General features: G+C 47.7%; 1 protein-coding gene and 1 long non-coding RNA gene across 2 annotated transcripts in view; both read left to right on the forward strand.

Moving 5' to 3' along the window:
- LOC103312347 (B-cell lymphoma 3 protein) overlaps positions 1–14,490 on the forward strand; it is a 467,353-nt gene that overhangs the window by 344,639 nt on the left and 108,224 nt on the right. The window lies entirely within an intron of this gene.
- Positions 11,069–13,078, forward strand: LOC135267358 (uncharacterized). Its single transcript, XR_010335787.1, has 4 exons — positions 11,069–11,748; positions 12,128–12,192; positions 12,257–12,420; positions 12,472–13,078. It is a non-coding gene; the product is annotated as an uncharacterized LOC135267358 (long non-coding RNA).

The raw sequence follows: 14,490 nt of genomic DNA on the forward strand, positions 1-14,490 counted from the left end.
GATGCCGTCTGGACCTGGTGCTCTCTTTACCCGGAGTCTGCTCGCTGCATCCCTCAGCTCTTGTTCGCTGAACTCGATCTTCTCCTGGCAGGGCTCCTTTTGCCAAACCGTCCGTTCCCTACGAGGAAAGAGCTTCTTCACAGCTTCCTTCGTCTCCTCCTTGGAGGGCGGCGTCTCTTTTCTGAACTTCCCCATGGCTACCTTATAGCCCTTACCCCAGGGGTCTTCCTCTATCATTTCTATCAGCTCTTTCCACGCCGTTTGCTTCGCCTTCTTTATGTGTCCCCGAAGTTCCTTCTTGGTCATTCTGTACCGGTCTTCTAATTGCTGTATTTGTTCCGACGTAGTTTTCCTGCATTTACGCCCCCGCCCAAGAGTTCTTCTTGCTTTAAGGCACTTTGCCCTTTGCTCGGCAATGTCTCGGTTCCACCAGTACACTGGTCTTTTGTGTGCTGGGTGCCCCCCCCTACATATGGCAAAGGAGGAGTTGCACATTTCCTCGATCTTTTGCATCAGTGTCCCTGTTGACCAGTGTCTGCCTCTACCACTGATCTCCTTCCTCACGAGTTCTCGATAGATGTTCAGTCCTTCTCCGTCGATTTTCCAGCTCTTCCTTACCCTCTTCGTTCTTGCTTCGTTTTCCTCTTTCGTTTTACATATTTCGAAGTAGATGTCCCTGTGGTCGCTGAGATTCTCCTCTGGGAGTACCTTCCAGTTCTTAATCTTATCCGCGAGGCCGTTCGACGTAATTGTAAGATCTATATTGGAAACGCTCTCCCCTCTCACAAAGGTGGGCTCGTCCCCCGTGTTTTGAATGGTGTAGTCTCTTTGGGCTATCCAATCCATAAGGATCCGTCCCCTTTCGTCCTCTTTTTTGGAGCCCCAAGCCGGCGACTTGGCGTTGAGATCGCCAACAATTATGCACTCCTCTCCGCTGGAATTTAGGTGGCCTTCTAATTCCCTAAGGAGCTGTTTGAACTCATCCAGAGTGGAGTTGGGCGATATGTAGCATCCATATAATGCGTACCCCCTGTACTCCACTCCCACGAAACCATTTCCAATATGTTTCCTAAGTGCCTCCGCCTTGTTGAATTGTCTGATTGCCACGTCTTTCCTCCTATCCAGCGTCCAAGGGCCCATTTCGGATAGTTTCTTATTTGGTTCCGCCACCACCGCGATGTCTATCTGTCTATCGTGAACTGTTCCGTGGAGTAGCTGGAAGGCTTCCCTGCTTCGGTTTAGGTTACACTGCAACACTTTTATTTTGTCTGGGCGTCCTGTTGGTCTTCCTCGTCCTCCTCCGCCCCTAAGACGGAGGGAGTCGCTGGGGAGTCCGGTTGAGACGCATGGGGTGTCGGGTGGGACTGTCCCGGACCGGGCTGCCCCGGCCCGGTCCGGGCACCCTCATGCTTCTCTGGTGAGGGGGGAGGGAAGGTCCCCCTCTATGTGTGGTTTCGTTGTATCCGTCCTGGCTTCTGGCACTTTACCTACCTCCTCGGTCTCCATCTGTGACATGTGTTTTTCTTCCGTTTGGGGTGGATGTCCGTTCTTTGCTGTACTGATGCTACGGATAAGTTTCCTAACTTCTTTTCTGCGAACGGGGCATTTATTTGATCCCGTCCTGTGGCCCTCCTCGTTGCATTGTAAGCAATATTCATTGCCCCGGCAGTCTGAGATTTTATGCCCCGGCTTGCCGCATTTCCTGCACAGGTTCTTTCTTTCCGGTCCGCTACACTTTGTGGAGATGTGTCCCTGTCCCCAGCACTTATAGCATCTTACGAGCTCGACCTTCTCGGTAGTGGTGCATAGACACAATCCTATTCTGATTTGCCTTTGGGTTAAAAGGCTTTCTCCTAGGTCCTTTTTGACCTGTATCGTCGCGACCTGCATTTCCGCTGGTCCCTTCCTTAGTGCTTTAACAACTATTTCTTGGGGCTGTACCTCCATTTTCTTTCCGACAGCTTCCGAGATTTGTTCCGCTGTGATATCGGCTTCGATGTTTCCGATATGTAGCTCCATTCCCTCTCCCCTAGGTCTGCTGATTGTCACCGATATGGCGTTGTCCTCTTCCACTATTGTCTTCCTGGCGTTTGCCAATGCTTCCTCGTTATTCTCGGTAACGATCAGAAGGTCGCCCTTATTGGTCTTGAGTGCCTTATATATTTTAAGATTCTCCGAGTTACCCAATGTCTTTTTGACTTTCTTGAGAAGGTCAATATACTCGCACCCAGGCTTCCGTACTATGAGTGCCCCAGTTTGTTTTTCCACACCTCTTCTCTTTGTTTGTTTTGGATTTGGATTTGCCGTGGGTATCCCGTTTACGGTGAAATTTTGGGGAACATGTATAGCCAGTTCTCTTCCCTTGTTCCTAAAAGCGATTTCCGCCAGTTTTCTTAGCTGATCGAGGGATGCCCTCGGAGGGATTGGGATGGCAACTTTTACCCTACCTTCGACCTGCATTGCATCAGCAATGTCCCTCAGTTTCTTTAAGATTTCTGCATTTAATGCTTTATCTTCCCAATTTGTCATCGACTTCTCGATCCGAATCTTCCATACGTATTTTGTGTTTACCTTTGACTTGAACTTCGTTGTCTGTACAATGTAAGAGATGTCGTCTTGTTCTTCCTCTTCCTCGACCAATTCTGGGTATCTCTCTTTGAACAGCCTCCCCATAGCTGTGGTGTCTAAACCCCCATCCTCTTCGTTGAGGAAAATTCCCAGGTCCCAGTCTCTAGATGCGGCAAGCGGTGATCCCTTGATTACCTTCGTAGCTTGATAGACGTCTTGCGGCCATTCTAGGTTTAGTACTCTCTCAACCTCCGCATATGTGCCGGGACGGTCCATCTGTGTCAGGATTTCCCTCCTGATGGATTCTTTGTCGTCATCGGTGCTTTGGGCGGTGGCGTCTACCCCTTGTTTCTGCTCCCTTTCCCTTTCAAGATCTTGGAGCGTCCGTTTGAGGATCTCAATTTCCTTTGCCTGCTTAGCTGCTTGCTGTTTAACCGCCTCCAGCTCCGCCCTGAGAGTCTTGGTATCCTCAGCCTCCTGTGGCGGGTCCGTCTGCGCATCCGCATCGTAGGTGATCCTTTCTACAGGCTCCCATCTCACTTCCTCCAACCAGGCCTTTATGGACTCATTTGCGAAAACTTTAGTGTTCCTATTGATGCTCTCCACCATATGTACGATCTCTTTCTTGGGCTGGTACGATGCTTTGATGGTGTTATTCAGCTTCTCCGCTATTTTGACGATATTTCCTATTGCCTCAATCGCCGAGAAGGCTACTGCACTTTCCTTTTTATTGTAAGCAGTCTTTGGACTTGGCGATGAGTCGACGTACTTCCTCTTTTTTGTACTGCCCTCCGATAGGGAACTACACCTCTGTAGTCTGCTAGTGAGATTTAATCTGCTGTGTAGAGGACCTGTTTTCGGTGTATCCACCATACTACCAAAAGCTCTTCCAGCCCCCTCCGCTTGGTCTTTCTCTTTCTCTCCAGTAGCAAGAAGCATCTCGGCCTGGTTGCCCACCGAAGATGCCCCACGGTTGCTTGCTGACGGTCGGGAGAGGCCCGCTTTACCACCTCCGGCGACCGGCACTGGGGAACTTCCCCCCTGTGCAGTAAACTTATTTCCTTTTTCGTCCTCCATCATATAAACCAAGCTCGTAGAATTTCATTTTATGCCTCCTGGCAGGCGTGTTGTCGTCTTGTCCTTTGTCGAATCCCCTCCATCCTTAACCTGGTCCTTGTCCATTGCGGTCTGCCGTGTTTTTTATCCAGGAGGTTGTCTCCTCCCTGCGCTATTGGTCCGCGGTGGCTATTTTATTTCACCACTACCCGCCGGCAAGCCGGTGAGGGCTTTCCCCTATCCGCCACCTGGGGGACGCGCCCAGTAGCGGTTGGCCTCCGCCCTGGGGACCTGACCTGACCTGACCTGACCTGACCTGACCTGACCTGACCTGACCTGACCTGACCTGACCTGACCTGACCTGACCTGACCTGACCTGACCTGACCTGACCTGACCTGACCTGACCTGACCTGACCTGACCTGACCTGACCTGACCTTTTTTTTTTTTTTTTTTTACCGAGGTTGAGGGGAAGCTCTAACAGCCGACCCCCGGGCCTTTGGTGGTACGTTCTTAGCGGCCCGGAGAGTGTGGGGCTCTCACCCACTAAACCCCTTTTCCTCATCAGCAATGTGGCAGCCGACCCGGGACTATCCTTCAAGACATTACTTCGGGTCGGCTGTTCGCTGTTGTCTATGCCATCTGCTAGGGGAGCCTCAGCGTCTGGCGCCTGCGCCCTTTCTCCTTCTCTCTTCCTGTTCTTTGCTTTCCATTATTCTTCGTGCCATAGTTGTGACCGCTTTCCACGTCCTCTCATCCTTTAGCATTTCCCCTACGAGTGCTTCCGGTTCGGGGAATGCCCCCAATATTAGTTCGACTTCGCTCCTTTCCTCCGTCCACCTTGGGCAATCGAAAAATGTATGTTCAGCGTCGTCTCTCGTGCAGTCGCAGTACCAGCAGTCCTCGGTTGCCTCCCTCCCTATCCTAGACAGGTAGGAGGAAAAGCAGCCGTGGCCGGTCATCATCTGTGTGGTGTAAAAGTCTAGCAGGCCGTGCCTCCTCGTCAGCCAGGGCTCAATCTCGGGAATAAGCCTCTTGGTCCAGCTGTGCCGGCTCTCCTTGTCCCACCTATCCTTCCACTGTCGAATAGTTTTTTCCCTTTCCGCTTTCCTGTTTTCGGGTCTCTTGAAGGTCGCCCTCCTCTCCAGTGCCAGCAAGTCCCACGGCACCATGGAGCACAGTACTTGGAGAGAGGTGGTCGCCACAGTGCGGTAGGCGCACGCAACCCTTAACATTATTGGTCTCTGAGCCCTGTTTACTTTCTCGGCGTTGCTTAATTTGTCCAGCCCTTTGGACCATATCTCGGACCCGTACATCATTTTGCTGGTGACCGCAGCTGCAATCGTCCTCCGTCTCCCCTCCGAGGCTCCCGGAGATTCGGGAGAATCCTTGATAGCTTGCCCGTCAACTTGGTGGTCCCCGCAGCGGCTTCCGCTATGTGTTGGGCGAACGTTCTTTTCCTGTCCATGTATACCCCCAGGTATCTGGCGCTCTCGCTGGGTTTTACCACACTGTCGCCGACAGTGAACCTGATGTCAGCGTGGTCTCTCCTGCCCGTCATTATAACGGCCTCGGTCTTCTCCGCCGCTAGCGTTAAGTGTTTGCTACACATCCATCGGTTCACAGTGTCGAGGGCAAGGTTCGCATTATTTTGTAACTCGTCAACCGTCATCCCCATGGCGACCATCGCCAGGTCGTCGGCGAAGGCGAAAAGGCGCACGCCAACGGGAACGTCGAGATGTAGCACCTCGTCGTAAACGAAATTCCAGAGGAGCGGGCCCAGTACCGACCCCTGGGGCACTCCGCATGTCGCGTTGAATCCGTCGCCATGCTGCACGATGATGAATCGATCGGTGAGATACGAGCGCACCAGGTTGACGAGGTACGCACTTATCCCTTTGTCAATCAATGCCTGAATAATGTCGGGCCACCTGACGCTATTGAATGCGTTGGCGACGTCGAGCAATATTAGGGCACACAGCTCCCTTCTGCCGTACGAGCCGGTGGAGCACCACTCGACCACCCTGAGTACATCCTGCATCGCGTCAGTGGTCGACCTGCCTCTCACGAAGCCGTACTGGGAGTCGGAGAGCCCGCCCTTGGCTTCGAGCTCGCCGAGCAGTCTGGCAAGTATTAGTTGTTCATAGAACTTCCCCAGGCTATCCAGCACGCATATAGGGCGATATTTGGGTAGTTTGTCGGGCGACTTCTTTGCCTTGGGTATGAGTGCCAATCTGGCCCTCTTCCACTGTTCCGGGAACTTTTGACTTTTTAATAAGTCGTTGACGAGTCCAGAAATGGTCTCGGGAGACGCCGCTACAGCAGCTTGCACTATCTCGGGGCCCAGGCCGTCAGGTCCGGCCGCCTTGCCCGTGCGCATTCTCGCCGCCGCGGCCTGTATCTCTTCGTAGGAGAACATTGTCGGTTCGCAGGCCTCTTGCATGTCGTACATGGGAATGGCGCACTGAGGAAACAGTTCACGCGCCGCCCTCCACCTTTCTCGCTCGCTGACTTGTTGTCGAGGGGCCGCCCTCCCAATTGCTATTCTATAGCCCTTACCCCATGGGTCGTGTTCGATGTCCTCTATAAGCCTTTGCCAGGCCTCTGCCTTAGCTTTCTTTATTTCCTTCTTCAGTGCTTTCCTCTCGTCCTTGTAGATCCGCCATAGCTCGGTTTTGCGGTCGTCCCTCGCCCTTCCCGCACGTCGTCGTGCGGCGTTACATCTTTGCCTCGCGTTCCCAACTTCGTCCGTCCACCAGAAGATGGGTTTCCTGTTATTAGCGATTTTCTTGAGGGAGCGCTGGGCAGCCTCGCCAATGGCCCGGCTCACTGAGATCGGGTCGACCGTATTAATTCTGGGTAGAATTTCCGCCAGTTGTTCCCGGAGCTGCTTATCTCGGTCTTTAGTCCATCTGAGCGCGTGCGCCTTTCCTCCGTATCTATGGTCGCCCGTCGCGGGTCTGGCCCTGTGGTCTTCGATGTCGATGGCGATCGCTCGGTGGTCGCTCATGGTTTCCGCTTCGAGAACGGTCCAGTTCCTCACCCTACCTGCCGCACTATCGTCGATGAACGCCAAGTCGACTATGGACGTTCCCCCCGAACCGAGAAATGTTGGGGAGTGTCCGGTGTTAAGGAGGGTCATTCCCAACGCCTCCGTCATCTCGATGACGAGTTGCCCCCTCCTGTCATTCGTCGACGATCCCCACGCTCGGTTCGCTGCGTTGAAGTCGCCAATGAGCAGTTTGTTGCCGTGATGGGTCCTGAGGAATGCTTCCAGCTCTTGGAGTCTTGTCTCAAACGCCGCTGCCGAGATGTTCGGCGAGATGTAGCAGCTGATGTAGGTCATGTCGCCAGTCCTGGCCCAGGCAAAACTCGACCCATTTCCACTGTCGGTGATGTTTAAACTCCGATCAGTTATTTTTATAGCTGCGCTCCCTGTGTCGTCAACGAGCCATGCTTCCTTTTCGGCAAGGGTTAAGTTAGGTTCGCTTACCGTAACGACCGACGCCTCCAATTCGTGTGTCAGTTTGGCCAGCATAGCGTGGGCCATCCTGCTCCGGTTAGTATTAAGTTGTATCACTCTCGTCTTTTTGTAGAGGTGTTATTCGCACCTGTACTCCTCCTCATCTTTTCCACAAGTATTCGATACTTCGGGCAGGCCATGGAATCGGCCCTATGCCCTTGCTGTTCGCATTCGTAACAGTGGGGTTCGTTTTGACAGGCTTTTGCGTGGTGCCCCCAGCGCCCGCACTTTAAGCATCTGCCTCCCTTCTCGGTGTTGTTTTCGCCGGCTTTCTCTTTACATTCTTTAGCGCGGTGGCCGTACTTGAGACACCTATGGCATCTCTCTGGTCTCAGCTTCTCTACTATTCTGCACATAGTCCACCCGATTATGACCTTCCTCTTTTGTAGGAGATGCAATGCCTCGGTCTCCGGCACTAGCACCGTCGCCGTCTGTTTGTTCGTTCGCTCGTTAGAATGGAACGAACGCACCTGCGTATCTTCTGGGCATGCCGTTTTTTCGGTGTAATGTTGTTGTATCGCTAGGCGTACCTCCTCTTCTGTGGTCTCTTTGTCGATGCCCGTTATTATCAGTTCTTTCCTCGCCGTGGTTATCTTTGCTTCAGCCTTGTTTCCGAGTTTCTCTTCAATGGCCGTCCTAAATTTCTCGCAGTTTCCCTTCCCTTTTTCGGTCAGGTTGATCTTGATTCTACCGTCGCTCGTCTCGTAGACACCCTTGACCGTGACACCGATCTCTTCCACGTTGATCTCGCCCTTGAGCCGTTTCAGCATGCTGGCGTAGGTTTGCTCGTCGGTCTCAGCTTTGCTTACGGTTATGGTTTTGGTGGTTCTGCGTCGTTTAGTCTTTTGCTCTTCCCATTCTTCACTCTCTGGTTCGGGTTCACTCGCTCCCGCTGTGGATTTTCTATTCCTTGCTCGCGGGACATATACTTCAGCCATCATCTCCGTGTCGTATAGGGCCCATTCAGTAATCTTTCTCGTTTCAAACTTTTGGCTATTCGGTTCATCGATCAACGAATATAGCCGAAACTTTTTGATCCCCTTGTTACTTGCCAGGGTGGCTACTTTGCGCATTCCGTTCATTAGGTTCTTCCTTCGATTCTGATGATCCTTGCCTATGTTAAGTAGTATAGAGCGCCCGATTATGTCTTCTACCCTTTCGCCATTCTCGAGTTCGATGGTCCTGGATTTCGTCACACATAGCGCGGTTCCCGGTGTAGGAACACTCGTCGCCGTCGCTGGTGCGATTTCCGGAAACCTAGTCGTGAGCCTTTCTGCGACATCCTCTCCGCTTGCCGCTTCGACGACGACCACCTGGTCTTCGCATTTCACTGCGTCGTTGCGTACAAAGGTCGTCTTTGCGTATGCTTGATTCGTCCATTTCAGGTCGATCAGTTTTTCGAAGTTCTCGGCAGTTACGTTTTCCTTAAGACCCTCATATACTTGTGGGGTGGTCTGGTCGTGCGGTGTTTTCTCCTGTGGTTGTCTGTTCATTCTTCTCAGCTCTTCATTCTCCTGTCTCAGTCTCTCTACTTCGGACCGCAGTGAGAGAATTTCTTCGTTGTGTGTTTCTTCTTTCCGGGCTAGTTCATCAGCGTGCCCTTCGCCTAGCGCCTCGGTCTGTATGTCGACATCAATTTGTATTTTTTCGGGCTCAATGTATCTGTGTGATTCGACCCACGCCCTCACAGAAGTTCGACTAAGAATCTCCACCTGCCTTTTGAGTCTTGCCGATAGGTCCTTGATTTCCCTTTTCGTGTTGTTTTCAATTCTCCTTTCGAGATCCAAACCTAGTTTAATTACCATGTCCAGTGCTTCTGTTAGCACAAAGGCCTCAAAGTGAGGTCCTGTCTTTTTCTGTCTTCATGTATGGATAATACTTTTTCCAGACCTAGATACATAGTGTCTAGTTCACAGTTGTCTTGTGTGGTTCCTAGAATGTAGTTAATTTTGGTGTTTGATTCTTTTTCTGTATTTTTGTCTTCGAGCATATAGTCTGATGTAATGTTGTAGACCAGTTTTTTTCTCTCAATAATATCGCCTTTCAACACAGTGTCTATTAAATCACTGTGTTTGCACACTCTTTTTATTAAGTCTTTGTTTTGTGCATTACCTACTAGTATAAGCATATCGTTTCCAATTTTTTCTGTACTGTTTATTATTTCAGTTTTATGATGTATACTGGACCAGTTTTCTTCTATAATCGTTTTGAGAACGTCTTTGTTGTTTTCTTCTTCTTTCCAGGCTTTTTGTAGAACTTCAGTAGATTTAATGGGGCTTACCGGTGGCTTGTTCGTGGTTTCTTCTGTTGTCAGGCAATTAAGCATTTCCCAGTTTGCAATCTGGCTGACCAGACTACACACTGTTAGGGCTTGATCTCTTAATTGAGTTTTAGTCGTGTTGTTGTCTTTTGCTTTTGTATTTAGTTTCTTGGCCTCTTGACCTAGTTCTCTTATAATTTTCTTCATTCTGTTTCTTAGGTCCGTCTTTGAGATTTCATTTGGGTTGTAGTACTCTCCTATCGAGAAGCTTCGTTGTATTTTCCTTTGTTTTACGGACTTCTGGTTTGCCTCATCAAACATAAGGTCGATGGTATCGTTTAGTCTGGGGTTTGCATATTCTGTAATACTTGTTTCAGGTGTGTTGTCGTCCATAACCTTTCTTTTCTTTTCTTCTGTCTGTGGTGTATTTGTTTTAACCAAAATTTCAGAATCGCTTCCTCTTCTTATTCTGTTGCTGTCTATAGGACTCCTAAACATTTTCACAAAGGCTAATCCTCTTTCCTTTTGGGTCTTTGTCTCTTTTTCTTTTTTTTTTGATTGTGTGTCAGAAACGACTTTGCTCCCTCCGTAATCCGTGGAGCAGCTTGGCTCAGCAGCAGCTGAGTCAAGAAGGGATTCCTGGCTAGCCAGACCCTCCCGGAGATTTATTTTAAAGTTCGTTTCGCCCATCCTTGTATTTTTGAGCAACTCTTGGTTTTCACTCCTCATAGTCGAGCTTGTCTGGCAAGGGTGTCCCTACCAGGGGCCTCTTCATGCGGCCCCCGCCAGCATAACCTCAACAATCATTGGAGCTACTTAAGCCTCCCCACTACGACAAAGTGGTTGCTCCTCGGGGAGGGACCTGACCTGACCTGACCTGACCTGACCTGACCTGACCTGACCTGACCTGACCTGACCTGACCTGACCTGACCTGACCTGACCTGACCTGACCTGACCTGACCTGACCTGACCTGACCTGACCTGACCTTTTTTTTTTTTTTTTTTTTAAGCGGTGGGGGAAAAACTCCTACAGGAGCTCCCGGCTTGGATGTCGTGAGCCGGGGAGTGTGGGGTTGGGTCATGCGATGCATCCCGACCCACTAAAAAACCACCCACCGCTCTTCCAACACCACCACGGAACTTAGTGGGCATTACTTCATGGTGGGTGGGCCATTTGCTCTTTACTTTAATTTACTTTCACTTCTCCTCTTCTTTGCTTTTTGTTTTTAGAACGGCAGATACAAAGGCGTTGATTTGTATCCATTTTTCTTCATCTTCCAACATTGTGTCTACTATGTTTTCGGTGGATAGTTTTATATATAGCTTTTCCTCTACGGTTTGACGTTCTAAGTTCCATCTAGGGCAGTATATAATAGTGTGTTCAGCGTCATCTTTCTCGCCGCAATAAATGCATTCATCATCTCTGCTTCGCTCTCTTTCGTAGAGGTATTTTCTAAAACTGCCATGTCCCGTCAGAAATTGCGTTAAATAGTAATTCAAGGCACCATGTTTTCTTAGAAACCATTTCCTTATATCTTTTATTAGATATGTTGACCAGCTTTTAGATGCACTCCATTCGCTCTGCCATTTTTCTAGCATGAGGTTTCTACTTTCTTCCTTTGTTTTGCCGTTGAAAATTTGTCGTCTTTCCTGTGTTAGTAAGTGAATAGGAGGTAAGCCGCTTATGGCTAAAATCGAATCTGTAGCAACAGTGCGATAGGCACATGTCACCCTAAGTGCCATTCTACGTTGTAGCGATAAAAGTTTGTTCCGAAGTGATATTGTGTCCATTGCCTTTGCCCATATTGGTGCTCCGTATAAAATTACAGAGTGTCCCACTGTGCTCAACATCTTTCTTTTCATCGTTGACGGACCTCCAATGTTAGGCATTACTGACGACAATGCAGAGATCGTTTTTTCTGCTTTTATAGCGCACTCTGTTATGTGCCTTTTAAAGTTGATATTTCTTCCTATCCACACGCCGAGGTATTTTACTGCTTCTTTTGGCGTAACTAAAGTTCCCATGATATTAAACTGTACGTCCGGAGGTTTTCTTCTGCAATTTAGAAGTACTGCTTCTGTTTTATCGGGTGCTAATTTTAGCTTTTTGCTGTACATCCAGTGTACAATTTTGTCTAGAGTATCATTTGTTTTTTCTACTAAATCCTCTATGGTTTTTGCAGATACAATCACAGCCAAATCATCGGCATATCCCACGAGCTCGACATCTTCCGCAACCGACAGTCTCAGGACACTGTCATACATTATATTCCATAGCAGTGGTGCGAGCACCGACCCCTGTGGAACCCCGCTGTTTACTTCTAGTAGTTTACCATGTTCGGTGAGTATAAACCGGTTGTTCAGGTATGTTCTAATCAGATCTATGAGGGATGTAGATATCCCTTTTAGTTTCAATTCTTGAAGTATAACCTGCCACGGTGCCGAATTAAATGCATTTTTAACGTCTAGAGTTATCATAACGCAAATTTTACGATGTCTATATGTGACTAGTCTAGTTTTCTCTGCTATCTGTATGACTTTTTGAATAGCGTGGGATGTTGATAGTCCTTTGCGGAAACCAAATTGTTGTGTGGACAGACCGCCCAGTTTTTCAACTTCCTGCTCCAGTCTATAGTGGATAAGATATTCCATTAATTTGCCTGCCGAATCCAAGATACAAATTGGTCTGTATGAACCTGGTTCTTTGTTTGTTTTTCCAGGTTTAGGAAGAAGAATCAGTCGTGCTGTTTTCCAGCAATCCGGAAAGGATTTTCTCCTTAGACAGGTGTTGTATACATTTAGTAGTTTCTTTGTTTCATTTTCCGCTATAATTTTAATAATTTCTGCAGGAATACCATCTGGTCCAGTGGCTTTACCAGGTTTCAGGCGTTTGGCGGCAATTAGTAGTTCTTCCAGTGTGAAATTTTTTATGGGGTTCTTTATTGGTTCGGGCCATACTACTTCAGGATGGCGCGGAAACAGATGCACTACAACGTTTTCCAGTTCATCCTCAGTAAGTTTGTATTCTATTCTGTAGCCAAACTTTCTCATTGCTATTTTATAGCCGTTTCCCCAGACGTCGTCATCAATTGAGGCACATAATTCCTGCCACTTTGAATGTTTTGAGATTTTTATTTCCTTTCGTAGTTTATCCCTTGCTATTTTTAGTGTGTTTACCTTAGTTTCTAGGTTTTGTGACAATGTTGTTTTAGGTCGAGCTCTTGTTACAGCTCGTCTGGCTTTGATAGATTCTTTCCGGAGTTGGGCAATACGATCGTTCCACCAGTAGCAGGGTCTTCGTTTTGGTGAAAAAGATTTCTTTAACATCGCAGCGTTGCATGATTTTTCAAGACTGTCTTTTAGTTGCTCGGGCGAGTTTATACTGCCACACTTATTAAACCTTTTTAGGAGTTTCGCCTTATTCAATGATTTTAGGTTCCACGCTGGGGGTTGGTTTGAATTATACTGATGGCTATCTGGTAAATTTGTTTCCCATTTGAAAGAAATGATTTTGTGGTCGCTGAGGGATTCTGTATCCATCGTTGTCCATCCTTGTATGTTATTTGCGACGTTTTGAGATACTAGTGTTAAGTCTATGATTGATTTTGATGTACCTCTTTCAAATGTATAGTAGTTTGGTTTGTTTTTGGTAATAAAGTTTAGTTCTGCAATCCAGTCGTTCAATATACTTCCTCTTGCATCTGTTTGAGGCATGCCCCATGCTGTTGATTTCGCATTAAAATCGCCTGTTATAATAATATGTGTTTGTTGATGTTTAGTCGAGTCCCGGATATCGTCCAGCGTTTTGGTGTATTCCTCGATGGTTGAATTCGGTGACAAGTAGCAACTGTATATGGTTATATTTTCGTTTTGTATCCAGACAAAGCCTGTCCCTGCCCCTGAGTTTCTTAGTTTAAAGTCTTTTGAAAGAATTCTTATTGCAGCGTCGTTATTTAGGTCGCATATCCAGTTTGGGTTTTGTACCGTAGATTTGTTAGGTTCGCTGACAAGGAGGATTTGTGCGTTTGTCTCAGTTGCTGTTGCAAATAGCATGTCGTGTGCTGTTCTGCTTCTGTTTGTATTTAGTTGGAGGAATTTATACATTGGTCTTGGATGATATGTTATTTTCTTTGACTTGCCCTTTGTTTTTTGCTTTAAGTTCGTTTACAGCTTTTTTATAGTTTGGGCATGACATACTCGATGGTCGGTGTCCTTCGGCTCCGCAGCTGTAGCATTTTGTTTTATTTTCGCATGTCTTCGCCGTGTGTTCATCGGCGCCGCAGTTGAGACATCTAAGCAGTAATTTTTCTTTGTCTTTTGAAGAGGAAGTTTTACAGTTGCTGGCCGTATGACCAAATTCCATACACCCAAAACATCTGGATAAGCGTATCCTTTCTTCTATACGACACCAATCCCAGCCGATTCGTATTCTTTTATGTTCTAAAATGGTGTTAGCTATTTGGGCAGGCACCGTGGCTACCGCAAATTTTGACCCTTTTCCTTTGTCTGGTGAAACAAACACGTCAATCTCCTTCGATTGGCTATTTGCTGTTTTATTGATGGCTTCTGCAATGTCTTCTGCTATACAGTCTCTGGGAATATCTTTAAGAAAAATTTCTTTTGATGCTGTTTTGGTTTCTATGCTTACAGCGCTCTGGTTGCATATTTGTTCTACTTTTTCGAGAAAGCTCTTTTTCTTTTCTATATCGTTTGCGTAGTATTTGATTCTGATTAGTTGTTTTACGGGTTCAAAAACATCCAGTATCCGAACACCGTACTTAACTGGGTCTATTTCTTTCTTCATTTCTCGGACTACCTTGTGATAGGTAGTTGTCTCTTTTATTCTGATATTGATGGTTTCTTTCGATTGTTTCGTTGGTTTTAATAGCATCGTCTTCCAGCTTTCAGCCTTTTTAAGAATTTTGACGTTTTGTATGTTTGGGTTGTGTCTTATTAAGTATTCTATAATTTTTTGTAGGTACTTGAAGTTTGTGTCTGTTTCCACAATAGTGAGGTCCTGTCTTTTTCTGTCTTCATGTATGGATAATACTTTTTCCAGACCTAGATACATAGTGTCTAGTTC

This window comes from Tribolium castaneum, chromosome 11 (assembly GCF_031307605.1).
Source record: "Tribolium castaneum strain GA2 chromosome 11, icTriCast1.1, whole genome shotgun sequence".
NCBI classification, from domain to species: Eukaryota; Metazoa; Arthropoda; class Insecta; order Coleoptera; family Tenebrionidae; genus Tribolium; species Tribolium castaneum.